Source organism: Lissotriton vulgaris, chromosome 12 (assembly GCF_964263255.1).
Source record: "Lissotriton vulgaris chromosome 12, aLisVul1.2, whole genome shotgun sequence".
Taxonomy (NCBI): Eukaryota; Metazoa; Chordata; class Amphibia; order Caudata; family Salamandridae; genus Lissotriton; species Lissotriton vulgaris.
The window spans coordinates 42,894,205-42,913,278 of NC_141700.1; the positions used below are offsets into that span (position 1 = coordinate 42,894,205).

Below are 19,074 nucleotides of genomic sequence, written 5' to 3' on the forward strand. Positions count from 1 at the left end.
CAATAGTGACGCAAGGACAATCCAGGAGTGATCCATTATGTGGGTATGTTAACGTGCACAAGGAATAGGGCTCTTTCACAAGTCTATTCACCAATAGTGCACGAGGACAATGCACGAGTGATCCATTATGTGGGTATGTTAATGTGTACAAAGAATGGGGTTCTTTCACTAGTCTATTCACCAATAGTGACGCAAGGGCAATGCACGAGTGATCCATTATGTGGGTATGTTAATGTGTACAAAGAATGGGGCTCTTTCACTAGTCTATTCAACAATAGTGACGCAAGGACAATGCACAAGTGATCCATTATGTGGGTATGTTAATGTGCACCAAGAATGGGGCTATTGCACTCGTCTATTCACCAAAAGTGACACGAGGACAATGAATGAGTGATCCGCTACAGAGGTATGTTAATGTGCACCAAGAATGGGGTTCTTTCACTAGTCTATTCACCAATAGTGACGCAAGGACAATGCACGAGTGATCCATTATGTGGGTATGTTAACGTGTACAAAGAATGGCGCTCTTTCACAAGTCTATTCACCAATAGTGACACGAGGACAATGCACAAGTGATCCATTATGTGGGTATGTTAGTGTGCACCAAGAATGGGGTTCTTTCACTAGTCTAATCACCAATAGTGACGCAAGATCAATGCACGAGTGATCCATTATGTGGGTATGTTAATGTGTACAAAGAATGGGGCTCTTTCACTAGTCTATTTAACAATAGTGACGCAAGGACAATGCACAAGTGATCCATTATGTGGGTATGTTAATGTGCACCAAGAATGGGGCTATTGCACTCGTCTATTCACCAAAAGTGACACGAGGACAATGAATGAGTGATCCGCTACATAGGTATGTTAATGTGCACCAAGAATGGGCTTCTTTCACTGGTCTATTCACCAATAGTGACGCAAGGACAATGCACGAGTGATCCATTATGTGGGTATGTTAATGTGCACAAAGAATGGGGCTCTTTCACAAGTCTATCTACCAATAGTGACACGAGGACAATGCACAAGTTATCCATTATGTGGGTATGTTAATGTGCACCAAGAATGGGGCTCGTTCACAAGTCTATTCACCAATAGTGACACGAGGCCAATGAATGTGTGATTTGTTACATAGGTATGTTAATGTGCACCAAGAATGGGGTTCGTTCACTGGTCTATTCACCAGAAGTGACACGAGGATAATACACAAGTGATCGGTTAAGTGGGTATGTTAATAAGCATCAAGAATGGGGCTCTTTCACTGGCCTGTTCACCAGAAGTGATGTGAGGATAATGCATGAGTGATCGGTTACGTGGGTATGTTAATGTGCACCAAGAATGGGGCTCTTTCACTAGTCTATTTACCAATAGTGACACGAGGACAATGAATGAGTGATCTGCTACATAGGTATGTTAATGTGCACCAAGAATGGGGTTCTTTCACTGGTCTATTCACCAATAGTGACGCGAGGATAATACACAAGTGATCAGTTAAGTGGGTATGTTAATAAGCATCAAGAATGGGGCTCTTCCACTGGCCTGTTCACCAGAAGTGATGTGAGGATAATGCATGAGTGATCGGTTACGTGAGTATGTTAATGTGTGCCAAAAATGGGGCTCTTTCACTAGTCTATTCACCAATAGTGACACAAGGACAACGCACGAATGATCCATTATGTGGGTATGTTAACATGCACAAAGAATGGGGCTCTTTCGCAAGTCTATTGACCGATAGTGATACGAGGACAATGCACAAGTGATCCATTATGTGGGTATGTTAATGTGCACCAAGAATGGGGCTCTTTCACTAGTCTATTCACCAATAGTGACACTAGGACAATAAATGAGTGATCTGCTACATAGGTATGTTAATGTGCACCAGGAATGGGCTTCTTTCACTGGTCTATTCACCAATAGTGACGCAAGGACAATGCACGAGTGATCCATTATGTGGGTATGTTAACGTGCACAAGGAATGGGGCTCTTTCACAAGTCTATTCGCCAATAGTGACACGAGGACAATGCAGAAGCGATCCATTATGTGGGTACGTTAATGTGCACCAAGAATGGGGCTCTTTCACTAGTCTATTCACCAATAGTGATACGAGGACAATGCACAAGCGATCCATTATGTGGGTACGTTAATGTGCACCAAGAATGGGGCTCTTTCACTAGTCTATTCACCAATAGTGATACGAGGACAATGCACAAGTGATCCATTATGTGGGTATGTTAATGTGCACAAAGAATGGGGCTCTTTCACAAGTCTATTCATCAATAGTGACGCAAGGACAATGCACAAGTGATCCATTATGTGGGTATGTTAATGTGCACCAAGAATGGGTCTATTTCACTCGTCTATTCACCAATAGTGACACGAGGACAATGAATGAGTGATCTGCTACATAGGTATGTTAATGTGCACCAAGAATGGGGTTCTTTCACTGGTCTATTCACCAATAGTGACGCAAGGACAATCCACAAGTGATCCAATATGTGGGTATGTTAACGTGCACAAGGAATGGGGCTCTTTCACAAGTCTATTCACCAATAGTGACACGAGGACAATGCACAAGTGATCCATTATGTGGGTATGTTAATGTGCACAAAGAATGGGGTTCTTTCACTAGTCTATTCACCAATAGTGACGCAAGAACAATGCACGAGTGATCCATTATGTGGGTATGTTAATGTGTACAAAGAATGGGGATCTTTCACTAGTCTATTTAACAATAGTGACGCAAGGACAATGCACAAGTGATCCATTATGTGGGTATGTTAATGTGCACCAAGAATGGGGCTATTGCACTCGTCTATTCACCAAAAGTGACACAAGGACAATGAATGAGTGATCCGCTACATAGGTATGTTAATGTGCACCAAGAATGGGGTTCTTTCACTGGTCTATTCACCAATAGTGACGCAAGGACAATGCAAGAGTGATCCATTATGTGGGTATGTTAACGTGCACAAAGAATGGGGCTCTTTCACAAGTCTATTCACCAATAGTGACACGAGGACAATGCACAAGTGATCCATTATGTGGGTACGTTAATGTGCACCAAGAATGGGGCTATTTCACTCGTCTATTCACCAAAAGTGACACGAGGACAATGAATGAGTGATCCGCTACATAGGTATGTTAATGTGTACCAAGAATTGGCTTCTTTCACTGGTTTATTCACCAATAGTGACGTAAGGACAATGCACGAGTGATCCATTATGTGGGTATGATAACGTGCACAAAGAATGGGGCTCTTTCACAAGTCTATTTACCAATAGTGACACGAGGACAATGCACAAGTTATCCATTATGTGGGTATGTTAATGTGCACCAAGAATGGGGCTCGTTCACAAGTCTATTCACCAATAGTGACACGAGGACAATGAATGTGTGATTCGTTACATAGGTATGTTAATGTGCACCAAGAATGGGGTTCTTTCACTGGTCTATTCACCAGAAGTGACACGAGGATAATACACATGTGATCGGTTAAGTGGGTATGTTAATAAGCATCAAGAATGGGGCTCTTTCACTGGCCTGTTCACCAGAAGTGATGTGAGGATAATGCATGAGTGATCGGTTACGTGGGTATGTTAATGTGCACCAAGAATGGGGCTCTTTCACTAGTCTTTTCACAAATAGTGACACGAGAACAATGAATGAGTGATCCGCTACATAGGTATGTTAATGTGCACCAAGAATGGGGTTCTTTCACTGGTCTATTCACCAATAGTGACGCAAGGACAATGCACGAGTGATCTATTATGTGGGTATGTTAATGTGCACAAAGAATGGGGCTCTTTCACAAGTCTATTCACCAATAGTGACGCAAGGACAATGCACGAGTGATCCATTATGTGGGTATGTTAATGTGCATCAAGAATGGGGCTCGTTCACAAGTCTATTCACCAATGTGACGCAAGGACAATGCACAAGTGATCCATTATGTGGGTATGTTAATGTGCACAAAGAATGGGTCTCTTTTACAAGTCTATTCATCAATAGTGACACGGGGACAATGCACAAGTGATCCATTATGTGGGTATGTTAATGTGCACCAAGAATGGGACTATTTCACTCGTCTCTTCACCAATAGTGACACGAGGACAATAAATGAGTGATCCGCTACATAGGTATATTAATATGCACCAATAATGGGTTTCTTTCACTGGTCTATTCACTAACAGTGATGCAAGGACAATGTACGAGTGATCCATTATGTGGGTATGTTAATGTGCACCAAGGATGGGGCTCTTTCACTAGTCTATTCACCAATAGTGATACTAGGACAATGCACAAGCGATCCATTATGTGGGTACGTTATTGTGCACCAAGAATGGGGCTATTTCACTAGTCTATTCACCAATAGTGACACGAGGACAATGAATAAGTGATCTGCTACATAGGTATGTTAATGTGCACCAAGAATGGGGTTCTTTCACTGGTCTATTCACCAATAGTGACGCGAGGATAATACACAAGTGATCGGTTAAGTGGGTATGTTAATAAGCGTCAAGAATGGGGCTCTTCCACTGGCCTGTTCACCAGAAGTGATGTGAGGATAATGCATGAGTGATCGGTCACGTGGGTATGTTAATGTGTGCCAAAAATGGGGCTCTTTCACTAGTCTATTCACCAATAGTGACACAAGGACAACGCACGAATGATCCATTATGTGGGTATGTAAACATGCACAAAGAATGGGGCTCTTTCGCAAGTCTATTGACCGATAGTGATACGAGGACAATGCACAAGTGATCCATTATGTGGGTATGTTAATGTGCACCAAGAATGGGGCTCTTTCACTAGTCTATTCACCAATAGTGACACTAGGACAATAAATGAGTGATCTGCTACATAGGTGTGTTAATGTGCACCAAGAATAGGGTTTTTTCACTGGTCTATTCACCAGAAGTGACGCGAGGATAATACACGAGTGATCGGTTAAGTGGGTATGTTAATAAGCATCAAGAATGAGGCTCTTTCACTGGCCTGTTCACCAGAAGTGATGTGAGGATAATGCATGAGTGATCGGTTACGTGGGTATGTTAATGTGTGCCAAAAATGGGCCTCTTTCACTCGTATATTGACCAATAGTGACACAAGGACAATGCACAAGCTATTCGTGAGAAGGGTATGTTAATGTGCACCAAGAATGGTGCTGTTTCCGTAGTCTCTTTGCCAACAGTGACACCAGGACAATGCATGAGTGATCGGGTATATGGGTATGTTAATGTGCACCAAGAATGAGGTTCTTTCAAGGGTCTATTCACTAATAGTGACAGGCGGACAATGCATAAGTGATAAGGTAGATGGGTGTGTTAATGTGTGCCAAGAATGGGGCTCTTTCAGTGGCCTATTGACCAACAGTGACACAAGGACAATGCAGGAGGGATCAGTTACATGGGTATGTTAATTTGCACCAAGAATGGGGCTCTTTCACTACTCTATTTACCAATAGTGACACTAGGATGGTGTCAGGGTGGTGCGTGATGTGGGTATGTTAAATGTGTGTCGAGAATGGGGCTATTTCACAAGCCCCTGGACTAATAGTGATACTAGGATCGTGTAAGGGATGATTTGTGTCTATGCTAGAGTACATTAATGTGAGCCAAGAATAGGGCCATTAATCAGGCCAAGATTGAGTCTCCATCACTTGCACAGGGCCATCGACGTGTCCTGGTGTGAGACTCCACTATAGTCGACGGAGTCGTGTAAGCTGTCCAGGAGTCCGAATGCATGGCCGTCAACACAGTCACGTAGGGTGGGCAGGAGTGAGTTTCCACCAACGTGTAAGTTGTTTGAGAAATTTGTAGGCTGGGACGTGTGTGGAGACAATGTGGACTGCGTGACAGGGTCTGTGGCTGGCAAGTGTGTGGAAAGGGTGTGGAGTGTGTAACGGGGTCTGTGGCTGGTCGGTGTGAGAGAGGACATGGTGCCTTCAAGGCCAGACTCCAGGACTCTGTATGTGGGAAGGCCAAGAAGACACCTGGGTGGGCACAAACACTCTTGTTAGTTAAAAAAAAAGTACTTAAGTACTTCTAACATTACGCACTCATCTTCCTTCCCACTACCCCTTAAGCCCCCCTTATGCCCTGGTTCTTATATAATGTATTTTAACGCCGTAACCGCTGTGGCAATCCGCTGCGGTGCGGGCGTTCTATTAAGTGGGCGGGGCTGCGACGGCAGTTGGCCGTTCGCAGCACTGGGGAGGGAGTGGCCGACGGGAGTACGGAAGGGGTAGACAAGATATGTTAGCGTGATTGTCGGGAAATCTGAAGCTCACACTCCCCCAAATTTTACAGGCCAAGCTACCCCCTGCTAGACAGTAGGATTTACGAGGGTCTGGTGACAGACTTCTTGCAGGACCCCCATCTTGGCCCGCTGCCAAAATGTTTTCGACTACCCATTACGCATGTTTCACTTTTACAGATACAGCAGCGTCATTAGTCAAAAGTTGAGAGTATTTAAATATGTTTTTACACTGGGTTAGTCATTAGTCAAAAGTTGAGAGTATTTAAATATGGTTTCACACAGGGTTAGCAGTTCCTTTTGGGAACGTTTGGAAACAAAAATGTCTAATGGAGCTTTTTAAAACAATGTGGGCTAGTAACATGTTTTAAAACAAAAGATGTTTTGTCGTTGTGAGGAGATGAATCCCCCCCTCCCGCCTAAGGAATTTTGGGGAAAACTGTAAATGGAACATTTTAATACACACTGGGTCAGTAACTTCGCTTAAAATACACAAGCGTTTAATATTTTACACAGGGCTTCTTGTTTTTCTCTTATATTTATTTAAAAGAGAAAGCAGGGTGTTTTTAATGCACTTGTTACAGTGTGCATCACTTGGTAGGGTGTGAGGAAAAAGCACAAAAGAGAATTTTTTTTAAATGTACTTAGAAATAGGGTCATTTTATAAGAAGTGAGTGTGAAAGCGAGGATAAGCCGGGACTGATTCAACCACAAGCTGAACGACAATAAGAAAGACATGGAACTTGGAACATGGAACTTGACCAATAGTGACACAAGGACAACGCACGAATGATCCATTATGTGGGTATGTTAACATGCACAAAGAATGGGGCTCTTTCGCAAGTCTATTGACCGATAGTGATACGAGGACAATGCACAAGTGATCCATTATGTAGGTATGTTAATGTGCACCAAGAATGGGGCTCTTTCACTAGTCTATTCACCAATAGTGACACTAGGACAATAAATGAGTGATCTGCTACATAGGTGTGTGAAAAAGCTTAGACAATCACCTCGAAGCAAATATAAAAATAAGAATCAGATACCTCAAGCTAGAATAACTTCTATCAGACTAAAGGCACTAATTGTACTGTTTTCGTTTGTTTTATTGATCAAAAATGTGTTAAATGGGAAGTTTATTAATTAGCTTGTATTTATTCATGAATTTTAAGTCACAAGTGTTTACGTGTTCTAGCGGTTAATCCTCTCTTTTTATGATTTAAACCAAATCAAAGAAAGTAAAATTTACTAAGTCAATATCATTGTAGTATTCCCAGGCATGTGACTGACTCTGACACAGCCCTCTCAGCCTTTCAGAAGCACCACCTCTAATGAATTCTTACCCCTAATCATCAATTGGTATTTCAGCATTTCTATAGTGCTTTCTGCACCTCTTGTTGAGTCCTCAAGGCGCACTCCTAGTGGACTTGTAGGTAGGACCATGTCTTTCATTGCACATGCAGATGGAGGTTAGCTTTAGTGTCATGTAACGTGTAGAGTTTTCATGTCATGCGTGAGCGCCCTGGGGGCGTGGTTCACACTTGTGTCAGCAGCAGGTAAACACACCCACCAATGCGGCATACAAAAGTGAGTGCCAGCTTCACCCAAATTCATCTGTGTTGGTTTTAAGGAGAGCCCTTGTCTTTGTTGGTGATCTGAATACCAGAAGCTTTGATGATGATTGTTCTTTACGGACAAGAGATCCGAGGTTCGCGTGGCAGGACAAGAGAAGGTACCCCCTGAAGAGGATAGGATTGAGCCAGTTCTGGCACAAAGACAGCCGAGGCACTGTTAGGCCATGGGTGCATCAATTTATTGAGTACACCGAAAAGCAAAAGCAACCAACCACTGGAGATGCTTTTACACCACCAGTAAACCACTTTATGGAGTCCACCTAGGAATAGGCGTGAGCAGTGAACTTCATCCCGTTCACAGAGTTTTCTGCACTTCGCACTCCGTGGAGTTTGCGGAGTGCAGAAAACTCCGCTTCACAATATGCAGCGGAGTTTTTTTCCCGCTTGCGATCGCGAACAGTAAGTTCACAATCGCGAACGATAAGTTTGCGATTGCCAACGGTAAGTTGGCAAGCGCGAGCTGCCGCTCGGGTAGAATTTCTATCTGAGCGACATACCAGCACAAACTGCAGTTCACACTGCACTCCGCTACTCACGGACCTTTGTGGAGTTTTTTTGTAACTTCGCGGAGTTTCACGTAGCAAAACTTCTTAGGAGTAGCAGAAGGCTCAGAGCCACTGAGACACATTTAGGCCGGGGTACGATAATTACTACATATGGTGGTGAAACCAGCTTATTTGTGTGCAATCCATTATGGCAGCCAAACATCTCACAACAATTGATCTGTGCCTAAACCAACACAAACCTGTTTCTGTTGCCAATGCCTCTTAGCAGTATCAGATAAATGAGTAACACAGACAATGCTGCAAAGATTACGAATTAAAAATGTTTCAATTATGAAAATAAGAAACCGTGAATGAATTTTTTAATAAAGTATGTCTAGTGGTCTCCAGGGAGTCTCAGTCACTCCTATTAACACCACATTCCTGTGCAATCTATTACTCTGGTAGGTACTTACAATCTTTCCTCTCTGTATCTTTCTGAAATAATCCACCTGAATGTCTCACACATCTTACTCTTCATCTCTGCCTTTTCAGACTGTCATTCTGCATGCCCTTTCTTGTGCTACCCCCCCCATTCACCATGCCCTCTCACTTTCTCTCTCTCTCTCCTCACTTGTACACTCAGTATTTCCTTTTCGTTTGGCACAGTCAATATTTCACAGTTCTGTATACTCCCTTCAACCACTTTCACATGAAACAGAAAGTAAAATTGCCCCAGATATGGCCACTGCTGAGGGCACGCTGCTGAGACACTAATGGTTTCATAGGCATTAGATCAAAAACATGTTTATTGTAATTGCATTTATATAGCCCTTACTAGCCCTGACGAGGCGTCAAAGTGCTTTTCAGCGAGTAGCACGCTACTCCGGAACCCATAAAGGATTAGTGGTGAATTAGTAGAGTACTATATGAAGTAATGTGAGTGGTGGGTATGTTAGACGGTTATTTGGACTGAGAAGGCTAGTGGAGGGATAGAAGAGGGAAAAGGTTTGCATTTATATAGTGCTTGCTACCCCTGATGAGGTGTTGAATTGCTTTTTCGACCCACTGGCATGCAGTGTGAGACACTCGCACTTACTTCAGCTTCATCTCTCAAGCTCACAATTGTGCACCATCGTGAACAGTTTTGCACAACCTGACCTCACCCAGACATGACTCAGTTCACAGTGTACATTACACAAGACTCATGTTTCATTAAAACACTATAGAAACACAACATCTGGAAAAAAACAAATACGCACAGGAAAGGCAAGATGAAGTAAAATGTAAACCGCATCACTGACATGTAAAAGATTTTTACAGTTGTTGAGAAATCGATCAGTGTTTTTGTTTGTTAAGATGTAAACATAGGGCCTTGTAGGGACCCGTTTCAAAATGTGTTTTTAATTATTACTGGGTCTGGGAAATGGCAGGTCCCGTCCCGGTTAAAGCCCTGAATGTAGCCAGCAAGGGTCACATCAGCTGCTGTTCACTGCCCCCACAGAAAAGCAATGCTTGTTTTGTCGTGATAAGGGCAGAGCAACGCCTTGGGCATAGGCCTTGGAGTAACAGACCTGGCTCTACCACCACTGCGACTGCCCTTTGGCACGGACATGAAGTATTCCAAGGCACAGCTCGTTTCGCAAGTGAGTCGATGCACAGGATGCAGGGACATGTGAAACATTAAAAATAACACAAATGGACACCCTTCTATTTGTAGACTGGCCATGGATGGAGTAGAGAGTTCCCTCGGGAGAGCCTGGCTCACGTGGCCACCCCCCTGGAACCGGGCGCGAGTGCCTGGCGGGGTCTTTAGCTGGTTGTAGAGCGGAGAGGTTGCGGAATGTGTGACAGGTTCGGTGGCCAATACGTGTCTGGAGAGGGTGTGGAGTGTATGACTTGGTCTATGGCTAATTGGTGTGGGGGCAGTGTGACGGGGTCTGAGGCTGGCAGCTGCGAGGAGATGGTGTTGAGCTTGTGACGGGTAAGAGGCGGACGGTTGTGTGGAAAGGGAGCAGAGTGTATGAATGTGTCTGTGGTTGGCAGGTGTGGGTATAGTGTGTGGAGTTTGTGGTAGGGTCTGTAGTTGGTAGATGTCTGGAGAGGGTGTGGAGTGTGTGACAGGGTCTGTGGCTGGCAGGTATGATGAGAAGATGTGGAAGGTGAGATACACCCCATGGTTCTACAAACGGGGTAACCATCTCTGCAAATGGCAACCACTGAATTATAAATATGTACAAAATTACAGTTGGGGACATAAGTTGCAACCCCTCTTATGAGATAGGTGCAATGCTTTAACCCGTTGGCCGCGGGGGTAATTCCCCTGCTGTGCTGGGGGGCGGGGGGCGCGTACAGCGGCCCGGTGCTCGTGACGAGCTCAGCTCGTCATGAGCCACGGTGGCTGTCACGGCCTCACCCGTTTCTTCAGAACGTTCAGCGGGGGAATTAGCCCGCGTGCGAGCGTTCGGACCGTTATGACGAGCTCAGCTTGTCATGAGCACACGGCCACCGTGGCTCATGACGAGCTGAGTTCATCCTGAGCATGGGAGGGGTTAAATGGGCAGGTACTGTCCGGTACTGAGTACCTACACTTCTTTAATTTGAAAGGGAGAATTCCAGCACTTTTCAGCAGAGCTGCAATACATTTAATGGTGGAGTACCGGCACTTCTGAGGAGCAAGCAGGTTCTCTAAATAGTGAGTATCTGCACTTCTATAGTTGCATTTAAAACACTGGATGGGTGTCTAATAAGGATTCTAACAATGTAACGATTCAATCTCCAGCGTTCGTCAGAGAGGGCAACACATATCAACACTCGTGCCTATTAAGTTAAATGGTCAGATTCCATAATATTTGTCTACAATCTTTAGAAGAGCGTAATAACAACACGTCCTTAAATGCTCATTTGCTTTGACATATGTTTTGACCTAAATAGGTCTGCAACCCATCTCATAACGTTTCACAATAAACAGGTTAGACTTAAGTCATCTGACATAACTTTTAACAATAAAGCCATCAGGCCTATAACCTTTATCATTAGCTTCCCACCATAACAAACTCAGGCCTACCTAACACGCTTAAGGTTACCGTACCACACTTCAGGTTACCCACAAGGCCACCATCCATTACACCATTTTAAAATTGGAAAAGCTTCAGAAGTAGAGCGGACAAAACATTATACAACCGCTCCGAAGAGGAGATGAGAAGGATTATCAAAGTACAAATATTCTACCCTCAGGGTAAGTCAAAGTAATTCCATGTTTGTTTACAGACTTCAACACAGTGTAATGACAATCCACTCCTAAACCCCTATTTTTAAACTTTTCAAAATAAATAGGTGAGGCCGGCAGCTTTTGTAATAACGTTTCAAAACAAACAGATGAGACCTCTGGCATATGAAAGAACATTTCGAAATGGACCAATCATACCCATAATCCTGGACTTGTCATCATAACAACTCAGACTTTCTGAGCGAACCTAAGCTTTCCTACAAGGCAACCACCGGCACACAGTCATAAAAGCGCAATTTTACAAAATTAAATGTGGTCAAACAATATATAACTCCTTATAAGAGGGTTTAACAAGGATTATCACACTGCAAATCTCCTATCCCAGGTTTGTCAAAGGAGTTGAGCCAACCCCTGGCTCACTATAGTAATCACAACCCCTGGCTCACTATAGTAATCACAACCCCTGGCTCACTATAGTAATCTGTGTCATCCATTGTGACAAAAGACTTATCTACAAGTTTTAACACCATATACACACAACCCACCCTCAAAAAGCTATTGGCTTTGTCATATACGTTTCATATACGTACGTAATGGGGCCCGTTACAAATCCTTTTGCCATTACTGAGTTGAGGCAATGTATATATGCGTTTTTAGTAACAATAATTTATTTTATTTTTCTTGATTCTTGCATTTAGAAAATTGGGTAGCAGAGTCTTGTCAAGGAATAATTTAGCACTACCCGAGGTGGTAGGTGCAAGAGACCGATTTATCGCTACTTTGTGAGGTAGAGGACGATATAGGTACCTCTGTTACTAAGAGGTGGAACACAGCTCACTGCTGGTACGTTTTTGGAATTGTGGAAGTGTTTGTATTTTTTAGTTTATTTTGTTTATGGGTGCACGATTAGGTATTAGGTATAATTTACACCTTGTTGGGTTATTGGTTTCTGGGTCTGTCACGTTGTGGTAAGACCCATAGAGATATTTCCTGTGCACTGTAGGTGGTGTTATTCTATTTTATTTTCCTTCTTTTTTACTAAAAAGAATGTTGCCAAGACCTCGAGAATTTTCTTTCTCTATGTAGCTATAGGGGCACCTTTGGGTGTTGGTGTCCGTGACTTCAATAGTCGTATATGTATATAGATATGTATTTATTTTTATTTCTTTTTGTAGGTAATGTTGTACTTGTTGCCCAAAGTCCTGAGGAGGCCTTAAACTGTTGGTAGGCCGAAACGCGTCGACAGTTACTATAATCCGACACCATACAAATGTGGAATTGATTTTGAAAAATCCTACGAGAGCTCTTCAAAAAAAGAAGCATAAAGATATTTCAGCTTCCTAGGCTCTATGACTATATGGTGATAGTGAGAAAGGAATTAAGGCTATAAAACATATTGCCATAAATGTCCTTATGTAAAAAATTGGGCTTCAGTTAAACCCGGGAGAATTGGGTTTTATAAAGGTTTGGTTAACGTGCGTCATGCTTATGTTTTGTTGCACAGTGTAAATAATGTGTATAGATATATGACGTCTGTATATAAATGTGTATAAAATAAAACAAAACCAAAAGAACTGATAATAATATTCAGTGAAAAGAAGAATTGGTTGACTAAAAACGAATAATTTAAACCAATTTTGTGTGTTTGTGTATAATTTTGTTGGTATAAAAGTTTCTGATAGCGATTAGATGAACAAAGAATACTATGTGGTAGATTTATTCTGTGTGGAAATTAATAACCATAGACAGATAATTTGTAGTGTCTGTTTTCTACTAGAAGGTTCCTTGAAAGAAATACCAGAGGCATCATTGTATTTATTTTGTTGAGCTTAAAAGTCCAGCAACAGTTTTCCGGTCAAGACAGACCGAATACATTTGGTGGCATAAATATGGGGCACTGAAAAAGCTCAGGCCCTGGGAAAAATTCCCCTTGACCCCCACAGCACATCCCCCTTCTGCCAGCACAGTAAATAGGCTTAGGTTTGAGGTTAGGGGGAGTAAGGGTTATGGTTGGGTGAAAAACTTTAGGTGTTATGGCAAGGCTTCAGGGTACACTTAGGGATAGCCGGATCTTCAGTTAACATTCTAGGCATGAAAGTCATAACATTCAGTGCCTAGAATTTTGGAAGTCATTTTACGTTTGTCTTAGTGAAGATACTGCCAAGCATACAATTCTCAAATAAGCAAAGTTCTACAAAAATAATACAGAAGTCAATTGTTGTTAGGTGAGATGCCAGGTTCCAGGCTCGTGTTTTATGTATTAAAGTTCTTGATAGAAAAGAAAAGGCAAAGCAGCTGATGGACATTCAACATTCAGACTAATAATGCCGTGGTTCATACTAGGCATGGGCGTTGAACTCTGCTCCATTCGCTGAGTTATCTGCACTCAGCGGAGCTCGTGGATTGCAGAAAACTCCGCTTTGCATAGTGCCGAAGGGTTTTTTTCCCTGCTCGCGTACGGTAAGTTCTACCCGAGCGGCAGGAAGACCAGCGCGAACAGCAGTTCGCACTACACTCCGCCACTTGCGGAACTTTGCTGAGTTTTTTTGTAACTTTGCGGAGTTCTGCGTAGCAAAACTCAGCAAACTGCGCCGAGGCTTAGTTCAACATTTAGGCACGAAGCCAACATTCAAGAGCGAGACCTCAGTTCAGATGCAAGGACCTTGGACAGATAGTGGACCCGACTTTACCTCCCAGAGCTGGTTTTAGGCTTGGGGCCTGACTTCAGACACCGATTCTTGATTCAGATCTGAGCCTAAGGTTCAGACATCAAGCCGCAACGAGACACAAATTAGATGCCTTAAGATTCGCTCCATCGCACGTCATGGAGGTTGCCAACTTTTTTAGAAAAAATACCAACTATTTATTTACGTTTTGCTATTCTGGAAAAGCCATGAGCTGGTAATTGAAAAACAAAATTGGGTGAAATTGTCAGGATTCTCTTGTAAGGGGTAAATTAACCCCCTGCCTGTCCTAATATTCATTCTGGAAGGATTTAGACAGCTCTCAAGTACTATATAACTGATCTCTTTATGTGTTCGCTCTTTTAGGTTTGTGTGTCAAAGAGGAAATAATACCGATTTTCACTGCTCTCAAAAATTTTAGTAACATCCTTGATTTAAAAATACAGGCCAGGCTGGTAAATAAAAAAAACTAAAAAAAAACTGCCAGAGGTAAACCCTACACGTCACAGGTATACCTGCACATCTGAAGCACACTTTAAATATATTAGGTTTTTCATTGAATTATATGGCCAGTCAGCTAAATGTTGCAGGTTCCCAGGAGGCTGTTACGCCATGACAGACATGTTGAGGTGTCCTCTGCTCTGTGATGCAGCGAGGGCAATGCTTTACTTGGGCAGGTGCTGTCCGGTACTGAGTACCTGCACTTCTTTAAGTTGAAAGGGAGAGTACCTTCACTTCTAAGCATGGCTGCAATAGCTTCAATGGGAGAGTATGGGACAGTGAGGACCTGCATTACTATTTATCCATTAAGAGCACTGAGCAATGGTGACGGTGCAAAGTGTCCTAATGCTGGGAAGAAAAAGTGCGCCACCCACTGGTTACCGAAAGAACTGCCACAAAAGAATTGGAAACACTGCCAATCCCATACTGGAACTTCAATAAAAGTGTTACTGCCAACTACACTAACTCAAGAAGGGACAGGGCTGAAAGGGAAAGCACTTTTAAAGAAAAAGTTGCAAAAACAGTCAACAAAACCACACATTGCTACAAACTTCCCTGCCTGCCCCTCTGAATGGGACTCTTGAATCCAAAATCCAAAACAAATCACTCAACTGCAGCCGAGCGCCTGGAACAGAATCCCTCAAATATTCAAAAATGATTTGTTCTAAGTGCATTTTTTAGAACATTTGAGAAATTAAAAAAAAGAACACTTATCAACAAGAAGAAACCACTTTCCTATGTATGTATATTGCTAAAAAGAAAACGAGTAGGTAAAATCTACACAACACTTTAACAGCGCACTAAACCAAAATCAGACCATGGCCATCTTACAATGCATTTTGAATTATGGGTCGGTAAATAAGCAGGAGATGAGTGGTGTTGCCAGTCATGCCTTAATTGCAATATGTGTGTTAACTTTTGTTACAGCACACATCACAGTTAGTAACTAGTTGAGCGACAAGCACCACACCCGCCACAATTTTATCCGGGCGAATTTTGGCACGTCCAACCTGCCGGATGTTACTGGGGGGAAAAATCCATAATAAAAGAAGAGCATGCATATATTGAAGTGATAAACACAAAAATCTACATGTTATTCCCCATTCATAGGGTAATAATCTTAAAAGGGCGCTACTTGTGGCATCGGAATACGTAATATTGCAACCTTTTCCTGGCCGCCCACAGTAAGGCCCAGGTGTTTGGGGATGTATGAGGGTGTCCACCGTTGAACCCTTTCTTTTTTATTTCAATTAAAGAAGTTATTTTCTTTTTTTGGTTGCAACACAAATTCCGACCAAATAATACGTTCAGTTAAATTGTATCACCTTTGGACTATGTTTAGCATAAAGTGTTTTCAGCAAAATATTTTTTAACACAAACAGAACAAAACAATCCAATCGAAAGTCATATAACCTTGGAAGAAGTGTGACCTTTTCAAGATGGCAGCCGTGGGGGGGGGGGGGGACTGACATTCACGCTCCTTGAATCATGGGAGGAACTCATAAAAACAACCCTTTTCATCGACAACAAACAAACCACTTTTCCACTGAAGCCAGGGATGTAAATAAACACTTCCACCAACACAAAATTCATCCCACACCAAAGTGCTTGTTTACCTATAGCGTCGAATGATATATACATGAAATGACTAATGCATTGCATGAGCTTTTCTGCTACGTGGAATAGTGCTGTGAAAGCAAAAGAGGCCAATAAAGTGAAATTGTGATTAACATTCAATCATGTTATATCATCCCAAGTGCCAAATAAACATTGGAGCGGATTCTGTTTTGAGTTCAAGGATAAAGTGTGAATGTATTTTATCCTTGAATTCATAATGTTGTGTGGCCCCAGCATCTTCTAAAACAGCGCACTCAGCTCACTCACGTCCAGGGCACAAGTCCTAAAAAAAGAAGTGGGGAGACGCTGTCAACGGAAGTGACGTCACGTCACGACAGGAAGTGACGTCACGAAAGGTGCTGAGCTCCTCGTCCCAGAGAGGCCAAAGAGTGAAGTCCAGCTGTTTGGCAGGGTGGACGGCGTCCCCCCAGTAAAATAAGTGGAGGGACGCAGTCCACCCGCGTGGTACCCCGACTCAAGCCCTGCTCACGTCCAGGGACATCTTAACCTCATAGATGCTAGTAAACATCCCTCCCCAGTGCTGCGCTGTCCATTGGAACTAGTGCTGAATGGACGTCCAATGGTCGTGCGCAGCACTGGGGAGGTAGTGCTGCCGTCGGCCAACGCACCGACGCAGCACTTAAGGGGTTAAGGATTTTTGGGGCCTGGGGCCAAACGTATTTTGGGGGCCCCTGTTAGGGACAGCTTTGAATATATGATCAGTTTCAGCTCTTTCATGCCCTCTCTGGCCGGGTCACCGACTGTGCACAGGCACACTGGTCCAAATTCTAAAAGTGTTTACATTTAATATTCAGGGATACTGACGTGTGTTTTCAATATTGTAAAACAGCAGCAGCTGACTGATACTTATGCAACTAATCTCTGCGGCGCTCTCCCATTTCTCATACTGAGGTCCTGTTTTGATCAAAAAGTATCTTTTTTAAGGCTGTTAGATGAAATATAAACACAACATCTCTCTGCAAAATGTCTGTAAGACTCTCACACATCACCCACATTAAAAATAAATGACAAGAAAACGGTATTTTGAAAAATATGTTTAAGAATTGTTCACGGTCATCAGAGCAAGATTCTGCAAAACAGAGCTGGATCTCTCTGGGGCCCTCTCAAAGGCTGGGGCCCTGGGCCAGAGCTCACTTTGCCTATGCCTTAAAATGTCTTTGCTCGCGTCATGTGGAGAGTGGACTTATGCAGGAGTGATAAACTATGACCACTTCTGACGGGTCATCGGCTGCTCTTGCGACAGCTTTGTCTGGAGGAACCAACTGGAGAATCTACACTTCTCCTAAGACTTGGGCTTTTTTTCTAAAATGTTCATATTTCTAACTTCAGGGTCTCAAATTCTCAATAAAATGAGGGATAGTGCATGGGATAAACCAGAGCAATAATCCGCCATCTTCCCTGGGAGATTGGCACAGTCAAAGAGGACATACAATTTTCTCCAGTAACACAGCTCTTGCCCCGTACAATTTAGTGTTTCGACAACTTCCACAGTCACTAGTTAGATTTAAATTTCCATCTGGCTTATTTATTTTTACTTTGTACAAGTTAGGCTTTGTTTCACTCTCTAAACTGCCTTTATCTCTAAAGCAGGAAATGACGTCAGAGGAGACCAGGAAGTGCAGCTGCAGACCTGCTACTGCAGCAAATATACAGCGTAAGCAGTTGCATCTGCTTTTACTTTCCACCAGCAACGTCACGCTTCTTTGATACAGATCTATTGGTCTGTGCTTCCGTCCTTGAATGATGTCACTTCCGTTTAAGGAGTTTAACGAATTTCACAAACTGGGGACTAATATAAGACAGAGGGCAGGAGTTTTTGTTTGGAAAATCTATTAGGAGTAAACACCAGTAGTAAGAAACATCCTTATGTTATTTTTGACATAAGTGTATAGTCAAGTCAAGATAATTCTTATCGGCAAAACCCATCAGTTACAATTATTAATCAACAATTTCTCTCGTGGAGAAGTTCTCATTGTCAGGAGACGGCATACCCAACACTTACATATTGCAGCTTCCTAGCATAGTTAACCCATCATTCCACAATTTAGAAGTTCCTCAGAGCAGTATAACTATTCTTAGAGTAAGTTGTTTCTTAGTACCAATATTGTGCAATGAGGTTTCATCTGATTGCACAAATGAACCTCTTGTGCCCCAGTAATTGGGCACCCATCACTCAATCATGTTGCAGCCACTTGTAGTGAGAATTCTTTCCTTTAATGTAATCCTATTCTTCTGAGTAGTCGGAGTATTCCAGGTTTATAGTACAACGTAGAGACCACGCCATGAAACCTGATAAGTGACAATGATGTTGCGTGTCTCTGCTCCTGTATTGGTCAATATGTACATCAGACCCAGAGGCAATAAGGAAAATAAACAACAGTGTTAAAGCACCCAAGCTGGTGGTTCACCATCCCAAAGGAGCCTACCAGGGCTTACCAGCCGTGTTGACGTGAGTAGGTGCGATGGAGTCTGCCAGGCCTTAAGGCCAATTTTGATGCAAATAGATGCGATAGAAGCTACAAGGCATGTATCGGCCATGCTGACGTTAGTGGGTCCGATGGAGCCTGTAAGGCCTTACTGTCCATGTTCAAGTGTAGGTCGGATGGTGCCTACCAGGCTTTAGAGGTCATGTTCACAAAAGTAGGTGAGAG

At 42.9% G+C, this 19,074-nt stretch overlaps 1 protein-coding gene across 5 annotated transcripts in view; it reads right to left on the reverse strand.

Annotated features, from left to right (window-relative positions):
- The window catches only part of PDE4C (phosphodiesterase 4C), a 1,034,448-nt gene that overhangs the window by 70,063 nt on the left and 945,311 nt on the right, over nt 1-19,074 (reverse strand). The window lies entirely within an intron of this gene.